We start from the raw sequence: 12,970 nt of genomic DNA on the forward strand, positions 1-12,970 counted from the left end.
ATTATCTTCAATTTCATGTTCCAAACGAATACCAAAGGTGATAAGCATATCAGGCTCAAATGCATAAGCCTTGCATAGTGCTCTCCATTGTTTGCATTCAAAATGGGTGTAGGTGTCTGTATTGTATAATTTTGCGAGAAAATTATAACCATGTTCGGTCCTCAAGTTAACTCTTTTTACCTTCATAGTTTCCATAGTACTGAAACCAATCTGATCCAAGAGATATATTCTTGCATGGCAGGGGATACGCTAGTATAATAGTAAAAAAATTAAATTATAAGTTGAAGCAAAAGAAGCAGAAGTCATGCTTAATTACGAAAAAAGACTTTTCGTTGTGACTTACTGTATGCACTTCGAAGTTCTCATCCAGCTTGATGCTGAAGCGCCTACCACCATGTAACGCCCCAAGACCGACGCTCCAGATGCCTTCCTTGTTTTGCGAGCCAGCTGTGTTATTCATTTGTTTGTTGCATGTCATCTCATAGCATCATGCGCATTGCATCTGCATGTTTTCATAAAACTTGCATCCGCTCGTAGTTGTCGCGTCCCCCTGCTTTTCTTGACCGTTCGAAGACCAACCTTGTTCTTCGTTTCCCCTCTTGCCTAAACCGGAGTCTCTCTGTGTAGTGCTCAAACCTCTTGCGCGTGTTCGAAACCTGCCCCGAACCTGACCCGCTCAATCATTCCGTTGGATTCGAATCATCCCCTAACATCCCTAAAATATCTTCGTTCATTTGTTTGGACTCCCGAAGCATTTTATTCTTGACCGTCCGATTTTAATCGGATGATCCAAACTCCCCTCCTTTTTCATATATATAGTCCGCCCCTAGTCTATTTTGGACAACCCTAAAAATCCTCCCCTTGTCCCTAGCCGCGCCGCCACCCACTCAGCATCTTCATCGGGATCCCTCCAGATCCACCCTCTCTCCCTCGATTTCCCGATCGGGCCAACCACCTCCTCCCCTCGATCCAACCCTCCTCGCTCTCCTCGTCGACCAGGGAGACGAGCTCCCCACGAGTGCCCATGGCCTTGTGCCCCTTTCGTCCTAGCAGCAGCAACAACAACCTCGCCGTCGCCGCCACAGATGAGCACAACACTGTCCCTTCCTTCCTCTGGTTCCTTCCTTCTCCTCTCAACATCTCTGCCTCCCTTTCTCTCCAGGAGCTTCACCTACGCTCCCGCCATGGACTGGAGCCGTCCCGGAGTGCTCTTCCTCCTCACCTCCCGCCCTGACTGCAAGCCACCGCCGCCCGGTTCCTCCTCGAGCTCCAAGCCCCAGCGCCGTCGTCCCCTGCCTCGCCATCCCCTGCCGCGGCCTCTGCTTCCTCTACAACGACGACCTGCACCTGCTCCTCCTCCCATTCGCCTCGTCCGTCCCGCCGCAGGCCGACCGAACCTACGGGAACCGCCTCGACGCCGTCTCCAAGCTCCTCCATCGACCACCTCTACGAGCAGAGCCGCTGGACCAGCAGGCCTGTGCCTCACGCCTTCTCCTCTCCTTCTATCTCTTTTCCTCCCTCTCTGTATCTTCTCTGATTTTTTCCCTGCCATGGCCCTGTAGTTCCTCAACGCCACTGAGCTCCCTTGCGCCGCCGGATCCGAGACCCCCTCACCCGGATCTGCCCTTTCCTGACGCTCGGGTCGTCGTCAGCCACCCGTCACCGGAGTTCCTTGCCGGCTCGCGCGCCGCCGCTGCTCCCCTGCTTTACCTATCGCCGCCGCTGTTTTCCCTGTCGAACGAATGAGACGACGAACGAGGCGCCCCCCCCCTCGTTGACCTGTTCCACTGCCAGCGTGGACGAGACCACCTCGCCCGCTTGGGCCAGATCTGCGCCAAGCCAGCCTCTGCTGCAAGCCGCTCCACGGGCCCAAGGCCTCGAAAGCCCAATGTGAGAAGCTCCCCAGTCCGCCCAGATTCAGCCCGCCTATGTTTTTTTCGTGCCCTGTGAATTTGTCTAATTATCCAGAGTTGGCAAAATTGCAGAAAACCCCTCAAGCATCATGCATATAATATCTCCACAACCGTGCATCATATGTAAATAATTTATATATGGAAAATGCTTAGTTTTTCATCTAGTTTCACAATATCCAACTTTCATCCATGTTTAAAATGTTTAAATTGCTGTTTGATTATATTTGCTTAAATGCCATGTTAAAATGCTTTATTTCATAACTAAATAACCGTAGCTCGGTTTTAAATAAACTTTATATGTAATGGGGTGGAAAAATGCCTAGTTTAACACGGTGCATTTTATTTTGCTGTTTAACAACATTAAAATTGTGTTTAGGGCAGAACAGTACCAAATTCGAATATTGCTCATGAGGATTTTTCTGGAATTGTTGTTTGTTACTTCCGGCCTCATTTAAACTTGTCTAGATAGGTGGTTTCATTATGCTTCACCTCTTGCCATGTTTAACAACATTTAATATTGTTGAGTAGCTTAAACGAGATGAACTAAATAATTGTTGTGGTGTTTCGTCAATATGCAACTCATTGCATATTGAGATCCACTTAAGTTGTAGTGTTGTTTGTTGCACTTTGTCGTGCCATGCCTCTTTAAATCGGACATGCATCATACTTGTTTGTGCATCATGCCATGTTTATGCTTGTGCATTTACCATGTTGGTTTTTCTTTCCGGTGTTGCTTCTTAGTTCCGGTAATGTTGCGATTGTGAGGATTCGTTCGACTACTCCCGTTCGTCTTCTTCATGGACCTCGTTCTTCTTCCTTGCGAGATTTCAGGCAAGATGACCGCTACCCTGGATCTCACTACTATCATTGCTAAGCTAGTTCCTTTGTTCTATCGCTATGATGCGCTTCCTATCACTTGTTCTTCAAGCCTTCCCAAATTGCCATGTCAGCCTCTAACCTTTTCACCCTTCCTAGCAAACCGTTGTTTGGCTATGTTACCGCTTTGCTCAGCCTCTCTTATAGCGTTGTTAGTTGCAGGTGAAGTTGAAGATTGCTCCATGGTGGAGAAGATTATGTTGGGATATCACAATATCTCTTATTTATTTAATGCATCTATATACTTGGTAAAGGTTGGAAGGCTCGGCCTTATGCCTGGTGTTTTGTTCCACTCTTGCCGCCCTAGTTTCCGTCATATCGGTATTATGTTCCCGGATTTGGCATTCCTTACGCAGTTGGGTGATTTATGGGACCCCCTTGATAGTTCGCTTTGAATAAAACTCCTCCAGCAAGGCCCAACCTTGGTTTTACCATTTGCTTCACCACCACCTATACCCTTCCCTTGGGTCGGCTAACCCGAGGGTCATCTTTATTTTAGCCCCCCCGGGCCAGTGCTTCTCTAAGTGCTGGTTCGAACCGGGCAGACTGCGGGGCCACCTCGGGGCAACTCGAGGGTTGGTTTTACTCGTAGGCTGACCTATCCGGTGTTGCCCTGAGAATGAGATATGTGCAGCTCCTATCGGGATTGTCGATGCATCGGGCGGCTTTGCTGGTCTTGTTTTACCATTGTCGAAATGTCTTGTAAACCGGGATTCTGAGACTGATCGGGTCTTCCCGGGAGAAGGAATATCCTTCGTTGACCGTGAGAGCTTATAATGGGCTAAGTTGGGACACCCCTGCAGGGTATTATCTTTCGAAAGCCGTGCCCACGGTTATGTGGCAGATGGGAATTTGTTAATGTCTGGTTGTAGATAACTTGACACCAGATTCGAATTAAAACGCATCAACCGTGTGTGTAGACATGATGGTCTCTTTTCGGCGGATTCCGAGAAGTGAACACGGTTTTGGGTTATGCTTGATGTAAGTAGGAGTTCAGGATCACCTCTTGATCATTGCTAGCTTCACGACCATTCCGCTTGCTCTCTTCTCGCTCTTATTTGCGTTGGTTAGCCACCATATATGCTTAGTCGCTGCTGCAACCTCACCACTTTACCCCTTCCTTTCCCATTAAGCTTTGCTAGTCTTGATACCCATGGCAATGGGATTGCTGAGTCCTCGTGGCTCACAGATTACTACAACAATAGTTGTAGGTACAGGTTATGCGATGATCATGACGTGAGAGCGATGTTTGCTTGTTTTGGAGTTCTTCTTCTGCTTCTTGTTCGATCAGGGGATAGGTTCCAGGTCGGCAGCCTGGGCTAGCAGGGTGGATGTCGTTTGAGTTTCTGTTTGTGTTTCATCCGTAGTCGGATGGTGCTCTTATGTAAGATGATGTTGTATTCGTGTGGCATTGTATGCCTTTTGTATGTATCCCCATCTATTATGTAATGGTAATGTAATGATATCCACCTTGCAAAAGCGTATCAATATGCGGTTCTATCCTTGGTGGGACCTTCGAGTCTCTTTAGGATAGTATCGCATATTGGGCGTGACAAGTTGGTATCAGAGCCTCGACCGACCATAGGAGCCCCCTTGTTTGTTGGCCGTTGTTGAGTATAGAAGAAAACTATTTTGTGTCTTAGGCTTATATATATCGGAGAGTAGGATTCTTTTTACTCCCCAGCCCCTTTCGTCGCTCTGGTGAGGACTCCTGACGTAGATGTTTTGTCTTTCCTCTCCTCAAATTTCACTAAAAATTTTTAGGATCACGCGGGTATCTTGGAATCGTTACGATGGTTTTGTGACGAGAACATTGTTCTTGGTGCCTCCTGACATTTAGGGGTTGTGGCAGTGTCCCGGGGAGTTGAGTTCCAAGGTGTTGTCGTCACAATTTTATCGTTGCAGTTCTGGAATACCTGAGTTTTGCTGACATTGAAAATCTCTTTTATGCAGTTGTTGGTGAGATAACCTCGACGCCACCCAGTACTGGGGAGTTCGGGAGTATTGCCATAGCTTGTATAATGGATGCTTTTCGAAGGTTGAGGTACACGATTTCTGAAGGTTTCTTGGTTATGTGTTGACGGATGGATATAACTTGGATGTAGGTATTGTTAGTTTGGGTGAGATATATTGCTTCCCCTGTATCCCCAACACCAGATTGCATAACCAGAAAGTTTCGGGAGTTTTATAGGTGGGAATTCAAGTAGCTCCTAGAATATCTTTCCGACAGATGCATGATATGAGATTGGGGTTCGACGTCTAGTGGTCCGCCTATCCACGGTTGTTTTTACAGTGGTATCGTTGTGTCTTAAAGAGCCCTTGGCTATGCCGGTTCGGGGACACTTCGTATGTCATGTGCACTGCCTTGTACATGATGGTGTTGTACGATCAAGCCCATGTGGGCCCCACCACGAAAACTTTGGACAAAATCTCTATCATATGTTTGATCCGGCTTATTCTGCAAGCCAATCCTTTGTTTTGTTTTGAGTTGTGGTATTTGAGTTGCTTCAATGTCAAGTGTTGATTCCATACCTTTCAAGCGGTGTTCTCATATTTCTATGGGAGTAGTAATCCTTTTGATCATCGAGATTGTCATGTCAATCCTTTCCAACCGGTGTGCTTCTCTTCAAGTGGATCCGATCATTTCAACATTTGTGAGATCAATTCTAAGTTTTACAAATGGTATCCATTTCATCCGTCCCCAAGTTGCCTTTGTTTTCCCGCCCTCCCACCCTTTTTCTTCAAGGACTCAGATTTCTTAATCATGTACCCTTTTATTTGTGGGAAGTCTCTTCATTCTTTTCTTTCATTGTTCTTATCCGGTGATTTCCCATGAAGATGCTCAACAGCTTCAAGTTCACCATTCTTCATTCTCGTATTCTTCTCCGGTGGATCCAATTCAAGCTTTCAGTGTTGATCATATTCCTTTCCTTGTTGCAAATGATTTCCCATGCCGATGCACCTCTTAATCTTTCACTTCTCGCTATTCATTTGTCCTGGAGTGCTGAATATATCTTAGAAGGCTCGTCTTTTCTTCCAAGATCTGTTCAAGCTATTTGGAGATTATTATCTCATTGAAGTCATTTAATTCTACCGGTGCAATATTTATTTCAAGCAATCCTTCAACGATATTTCTTTCGAGTGGGCCCTAACCCACAGGTCTTTTCCCAGGATCTTACCTGACTCTTCTAATTATTCTGGAGCAATTCCTAATTCTTTTCGAGTTTGACGTAAGAATGAATTTCATCAGTCAGATGCCATCTCCAAGATCACTTTCAAATTCTTTTCATCTTTGGTTCTACCTTTCCTCTTTTTCATTATTCCGGAGTTTCTCAACAATTTTGGTGGTGTTTCTCCTCGTCATTCTCAGCCTTGAAGACCAAAGAAGAATTTCTCTTAAATCTTGCCCGTTCTCTCGAAGATTCAAGGTTCTAGTTCATGCTATCCTCTCAAATTATTCTGTTTCTCATTTATTTTTTTCTTACCCATCCGGAGTATTTCAGGAGTTGTTTTCCCGTTTCGTTGATCTGGAGGCCTCCATTTCAGAATATTTCTTCGTTCTAAGTTTTCAGATTTGTTCTCCAATTATTCTATATCCGTGCCCCTTCGTTTGTCTCAATATTCTTCTGGTGCTCTGTTCAAGTAATCTCTAATCAATTTGAGACCTCTTCATTCCGTGGTATCAAATTCCCTCAAGTGCCTTCGTGCTTTTCTAATTCTTCACGGTGATTCATTCTCCTTCGTCATTCAATTTGGTATTCTTACGGTGGTTCGTTGAAGATTCCTTTTCCATTCTCATCATATCATTTCATTCATTCTTTTCAATCCTACCAGTGGCTCATGAAGACCTTCCCAAATTTGGCGCTATATTTCCCCTTAATCTTTGCCCAATGTGAATAAGTGTTTTGTTTTGAGGAGTTCAAGCATTCTTCATCTTGCATCCGAAGTGCAATTCTTCCTACCTTATCTTTTGAGGCGATGTTATGCCATTCTTGATAATTTTCCTTCGTGTTTCATGATTCACGAGTTTTCAAGACTGACATATTGAAATCCATCATTTTCTGTTCGTTCAAGAGATCTTTTCAACCAATCAATCTTTTGTTGGAGTTATATTGGGTTATATTTCACCTAAAGCCTTCCCTAAGGAATGTTGCTATTTGTGGTGATTACGCATGACCCAAGCTTGCTCTTTATCCTCTTGGTGGAAGAAGTTTTCATCTCTTCGTTGATCTCAAGCAAGCAATTGTTTTCGTTAGTGGCAGATTTTCACCTCAAGTTTTGAGATGTTTCCATAAGCCCATGAGGATCATATCCTTTCATATTGATCTTCCAACAACTCTGTTATAACCTTCTTGGAAGGGCGCTTTCCAACTTCTCTTGTGGCAAAAGTTGTCATTTTCTTCTCCGTCCCTTTATCCCAACGGTCTAGCTTCTATTCTTTCATTATGGAGGCATTGTGATGTTGTGCTCTTCACCCATCACGTCATTTTGTGAGGATCGTGTTCTTTTCGTGCTTATCCATTTAACTGGCGTGCTGTGTTATCTCTTCAAGTTCTTTTCATCTTATCAAGTCATGCATCTCTTTCAACCGGAGTACTGCCCGAATTCTTCTTCTCTCATCTTGTTTAACCGGAGTGGTTTCGAATTCTATCTTGTCCATTAAACTCTTGATTCATGTCTTTGCAACCTTCAAGTTCTCGATGTTCCTTGTTCCTCTTTTCTAACGGATTGTTTGCAATCTTGGTCATCTCTGTTGTTTTGTTTCTTACAATTTGTTCTACCTCTCAAGGTTCATGGTTTCACTCGTTTGTCGAAGAAGCAACTTAGTTTTACCTCTTCTCGTCCTCTTCTGCTTCTCTTCGGTGCCATCCTAGATCTCGGGACGAGATCCTCTTGTAGTGGTGGAGTGTTGTAACGCCCCAAGACGACGCTCCAGATGCCTTCCTTGTTTTGCGAGTCAGCCGTGTTATTCATTTGTTTGTTGCATGTCATCTCATAGCATCATGCGCATTGCATCTGCATGTTTTCATAAAACTTGCATCCGCTTGTAGTTGCCGCGTCCCCCCGCTTTTCTTGACCGTTCGAAGACCAACCTTGTTCTTCGTTTTCCCTCTTGCCTAAACCGGAGTCTCTCTGTGTAGTGCTCAAACCTCTTGCGCGTGTCCGAAACCTGCCCCGAACCTGACCCGCTCAGTCATTCCGTTGGATTCGAATCATCCCCTAACATCCCTAAAATATCTTCGTTCATTTGTTTGGACTCCTGAAGCATTTTATTCTTGACCATCTGATTTTAATCGGATGATCCAAACTCCCCTCCTTTTTCATATATATAGTCCACCCCTAGTCTATTTTGGACAACCCTAAAAATCCTCCCCTTGTCCCTAGCCACGCCGCCACCCACTCAGCATCTTCATCGGGATCCCTCCAGATCCACCCCCTCTCCCTCGATTTCCCGATCGGGCCAACCACCTCCTCCCCTTGATCCAACCCTCCTTGCTCTCCTTGTCGACCAGGGAGACGAGCTCCCCATGAGCGCCCATGGCCTTGTGCCCCTATCGTCCTAGCAGCAGCAACAACAACCTCGCCGTCGCCGCCACAGATGAGCACAACACCGTCCCTTCCTTCCTCTGGTTCCTTCCTTCTCCTCTCAACATCTCTGCCTCCCTTTCTCTCCAGGAGCATCACCTGCGCTGCCGCCATGGACTGGAGCCGTCCCGGAGTGCTCTTCCGCCTCACCTCCCGCCCTGGCTGCAAGCCACCGCAGCCCGGTTCCTCCTCGAGCTCCAAGCCCCAGCGCCGTCGTCCCCTTCCTCGCCATCCTCTGCCGTGGCCTCTGCTTCCTCTACAACAACGACCAGCACCTGCTCCTCCTCCCATGCGCCTCGTCCGCCCCGCCGCAGGCCGATCGAACCAATGGGAACCGCCTCGACGCCGTCTCCAAGCTCCTCCATCGGCCACCTCTACGAGCAGAGCCGCCGGACCAGCAGGCCTGTGCCTCACGCCTTCTCCTCTCCTTCTATCTCTTTTCCTTCCTCTCTGTATCTTCTCTAATTTTTTCCCTGCCATGGCCCTGCAGTTCCTCAACGCCACCGAGCTTGCTTGCGCCGCCGGATCCGAGACCCCCTCACCCGGATCTGCCCTTTCCCGACGCTCGCGTGACCGTCAGCCACCCATCGCCAGAGTTCCTTGCCGGCTCATGCGCCGCCGCTGCTCCCCTGCTTTACCTGCTGCCGCTGCTGTTTTCCCTGTCGAACGAACGAGACGACGAACGAGGCGCGCCCCCCTCGTTGACCTGTTCCACTGCCAGCATGGACGAGACCACCTCGCCCGCTTGGGCCAGATCTGCGCCAAGCCAGCCTCTGCTGCTAGCCGCTCCACGGGCCCAAGGCCTCGAAAGCCCAATGTGAGAAGCTCCCCAGTCCGCCCAGATTCAGCCTGCCTATGTTTTTTCGTGCCCTGTGAATTTGTCTAATTATCCAGAGTTGGCAGAATGCAGAAAAACCCTCAAGCATCATGCATATAGTAACTCCACAACCGTGCATCATATGTAAATACTTTATATATGGAAAATGCTTAGTTTTTCATCTAGTTTCACAATATCCAACTTTCACCCATGTTTAAAATGTTTAAATTGCTGTTTGATTAAATTTGCTTAAATGCCATGTTAAAATGCTTTATATCATAACTAAATAACCGTAGCTCGGTTTTAAATAAACTTTATATGTAATGGGGTGGAAAAATGCCTAGTTTAACACGGTGCATTTTATTTTATTGTTTAACAACATTAAAATTGTGTTTAGGGCAGAACAGTACCAAATTCGAATATTGCTCATGAGGATTTTTCCGGAATTGTTGTTTGTTACTTCCAGCCTCATTTAAACTTGCCTAGATAGGTGGTTTCATTATGCTTCGCCTCTTGCCATGTTTAACAACATTTAATATTGTTGAGTAGCCTAAACGAGATGAACTAAATAATTGTTGTGGTGTTTCGTCAATATGCAACCCGTTGCATATTGAGCTCCACTTAAGTTGTAGTGTTGTTTGTTGCACTTTGTCGTGCCATGCCTCTTTAAACCGGACATGCATCATACTTGTTTGTGCATCATGCCATGTTTATGCTTGTGCATTTACCATGTTGTTTGTTTCTTTTCGGTGTTGCTTCTTAGTTCCGGTAATGTTGCGATTGTGAGGATTCGTTCGACTACTCCCGTTCGTCTTCTTCATGGACCTCGTTCTTCTTCCTTGCGGGATTTCAGGCAAGATGACCGCTACCCTGGATCTCACTACTATCATTGCTAGGCTAGTTCTTCGTTCTATCGCTATGCTGCGCTTCCTATCACTTGTTCTTCAAGCCTTCCCAAATTGCCATGTCAGCCTCTAACCTTTTCACCCTTCCTAGCAAACCGTTGTTTGGCTATGTTACCACTTTGCTCAGCCTCTCTTATAGCGTTGTTAGTTGCAGGTGAAGTTGAAGATTGCTCCATGGTGGGATATCACAATATCTCTTATTTAATTAATGCATCTATATACTTGGTAAAGGGTGGAAGGCTCGGCCTTATGCCTGGTGTTTTGTTCCACTCTTGCCGCCCTAGTTTCCGTCATATCGGTATTATGTTCCCGGATTTTGCGTTCCTTACGCGGTTGGGTGATTTATGGGACCCCCTTGACAGTTCACTTTGAATAAAACTCCACCAGCAATGCCCAACCTTGGTTTTACCATTTGCTTCACCACCACCTATACCCTTCCCTTGGGTCGGCCAACCCGAGGGTCATCTTTATTTTAGTCCCCCCGGGCCAGTGCTTCTCTAAGTGCTGGTTCGAACCGAGCAGACTGCGGGGCCACCTCGGGGCAACTCGAGGGTTGGTTTTACTCATAGGCTGACCCATCCGGTGTTGCCCTGAGAACGAGATATGTGCAGCTCCTATCGGGATTGTTGGCCCATCGGGCGGCTTTGCTGGTCTTGTTTTACCATTGTCGAAATGTCTTGTAAACCGGGATTCCGAGACTGATCGGGTCTTCCCGGGAGAAGGAATATCCTTCGTTGACCGTGAGAGCTTATAATGGGCTAAGTTGGGACACCCCTGCAGGGTATTATCTTTCAAAAGCCGTGCCCGCGGTTATGTGGTAGATGGGAATTTGTTAATGTCCGGTTGTAGATAACTTGACACTAGATTCGAATTAAAACGCATCAACCGTGTGTGTAGCCGTGATGGTCTCTTTTCTGAGGAGTCCGGGAAGTGAACACGGTTTTGGGTTATGCTTGACGTAAGTAGGAGTTCAGGATCACCTCTTGATCATTGCTAGCTTCACGACCGTTCCGCTTGCTCTCTTCTCGCTCTTATTTGCGTTGGTTAGCCACCATATATGTTTAGTCGCTGCTGCAACCTCACCACTTTACCCCTTCCTTTCCCATTAATCTTTGTTAGTCTTGATACCCATGGTAATGGGATTGCTGAGTCCTCGTGGCTCACAAATTACTACAACAACAGTTGCAGGTACAGGTTATGCGATGATCATGACGTGAGAGCGATGTTTGCTTGTTTTGGAGTTCTTCTTCTACTTCTTCTTCGATCAGGGGATAGGTTCCAGGTCGGCAGCCTGGGCTAGCAGGGTGGATGTCGTTTGAGTTTCTGTTTGTGTTTCATCTGTAGTCGGATGGTGCTCTTATGTAAGATGATGTTGTATTCGTGTGGCATTGTATGCCTTTTGTCTGTATCCCCATCTATTATGAAATGTTGATGTAATGATATCCACCTTGCAAAAGCGTATCAATATGCGGTTCTATCCTTGGTGGGACCTTCGAGTCTCTTTAGGATAGTATCGCATATTGGGCGTGACACACCAACTAGGTGAGGCCTGTCGCACTGGCCGCACTCGTCTTCGCAGTATTCGCACATACCGAATTCCCTTTCGCTATCGTCGTTAGACATTTCCTATGTTCATATAGTTGAAACAGACATGCATTCAATATGCAAAACTAAATCATAAAACTAATTAGTATTCAAATTAGCATGCATTCAATAAGAAAACTAAATCATCTCTTGCGTCCGTACATTGTCGAATATTATCACTAATACATCTCGAATTGTATCATACATATAACATCACTAATATAGCTAGAACCCTAGCGAACGACGGGTATTGGCGTGGGTAGTGGACACCCAAAGAGAAGGAACCATCACAGGATCATAGCTCCAGTGAGATCTCTGAAGAACCATCCAGGTACTGTTGGAGCTGCCCTCCAACGCAACCATGTAGCGACGGACGTGCTCATCCTCCTCGCTGACATGGTGAGTTAGCACCTATGTGGTGGACGAAGACCTCCCCACTGTCACTGGCCCATGCGACCGCCACCAAATAAGGTCCGGGTCGATGACGGGCTGCCTCCTCACCAAGCTGCGCGCCCTGGAAGGTAGCACCTCCCAGTACCAGCCAGGCGAAGCCCAGTCCCGAACATGGGCCCTATAATCAAGCAAGCCTCCTCCGCCGAGTCGACGACGAGGATGCGGGGCAGGCATCGTCGACGTCGAGAAGAAATGCTTAATTATTAAAACAAAATTAATAAGGACTTAGGAAAATTCGGCATGATCTTTGCTAAAAGCAGGACATATCGAGTGCCTGAAATTTGCCATAACGTAAATGAATCGACATTCTGGCAAAACATAGGCCACTCGAAAAAATATGATATGTCCAAAACGTGACATGTTCAAAATATGACATGTCCGCTGCAAATTTGCATATAACAGGAAAATTTGCTTTAACTAAAAAAATAACAACAATTGCTTTAACTAAATAAATACCTAGAATTTGTTAACTACACCTAAAACAACTAAAACACCTAGAATTATGTTAAATACACCTAAAACACCTAAATTCTATTAACTACACCTAATTAAAAACCTAGATAAATTTCTGTCCTAATTTAAAAACCTAGACAAATTTCTGTCCTAATTTTAAAACCTAGCTAATTTAAAAACCTATGGTTCATACAAATTAACTAGGGTTCATATTACCTAATCTGTCCTAGCTAGGGTTCCATCATAACCTACATTATTCTAAGAACCTACATTTTTTTAACTATATAGGATTCAAAATAACTACTCTCTAATAATTATAACTAGGGAGGGAGGGAGGAGGAGGAAGGAGGGAGGAGTACCTCTCAGTGGAAGAGGGCCAGCGC

Source organism: Triticum dicoccoides, chromosome 5B (genome assembly GCF_002162155.2).
Source record: "Triticum dicoccoides isolate Atlit2015 ecotype Zavitan chromosome 5B, WEW_v2.0, whole genome shotgun sequence".
NCBI lineage: Eukaryota > Viridiplantae > Streptophyta > Magnoliopsida > Poales > Poaceae > Triticum > Triticum dicoccoides.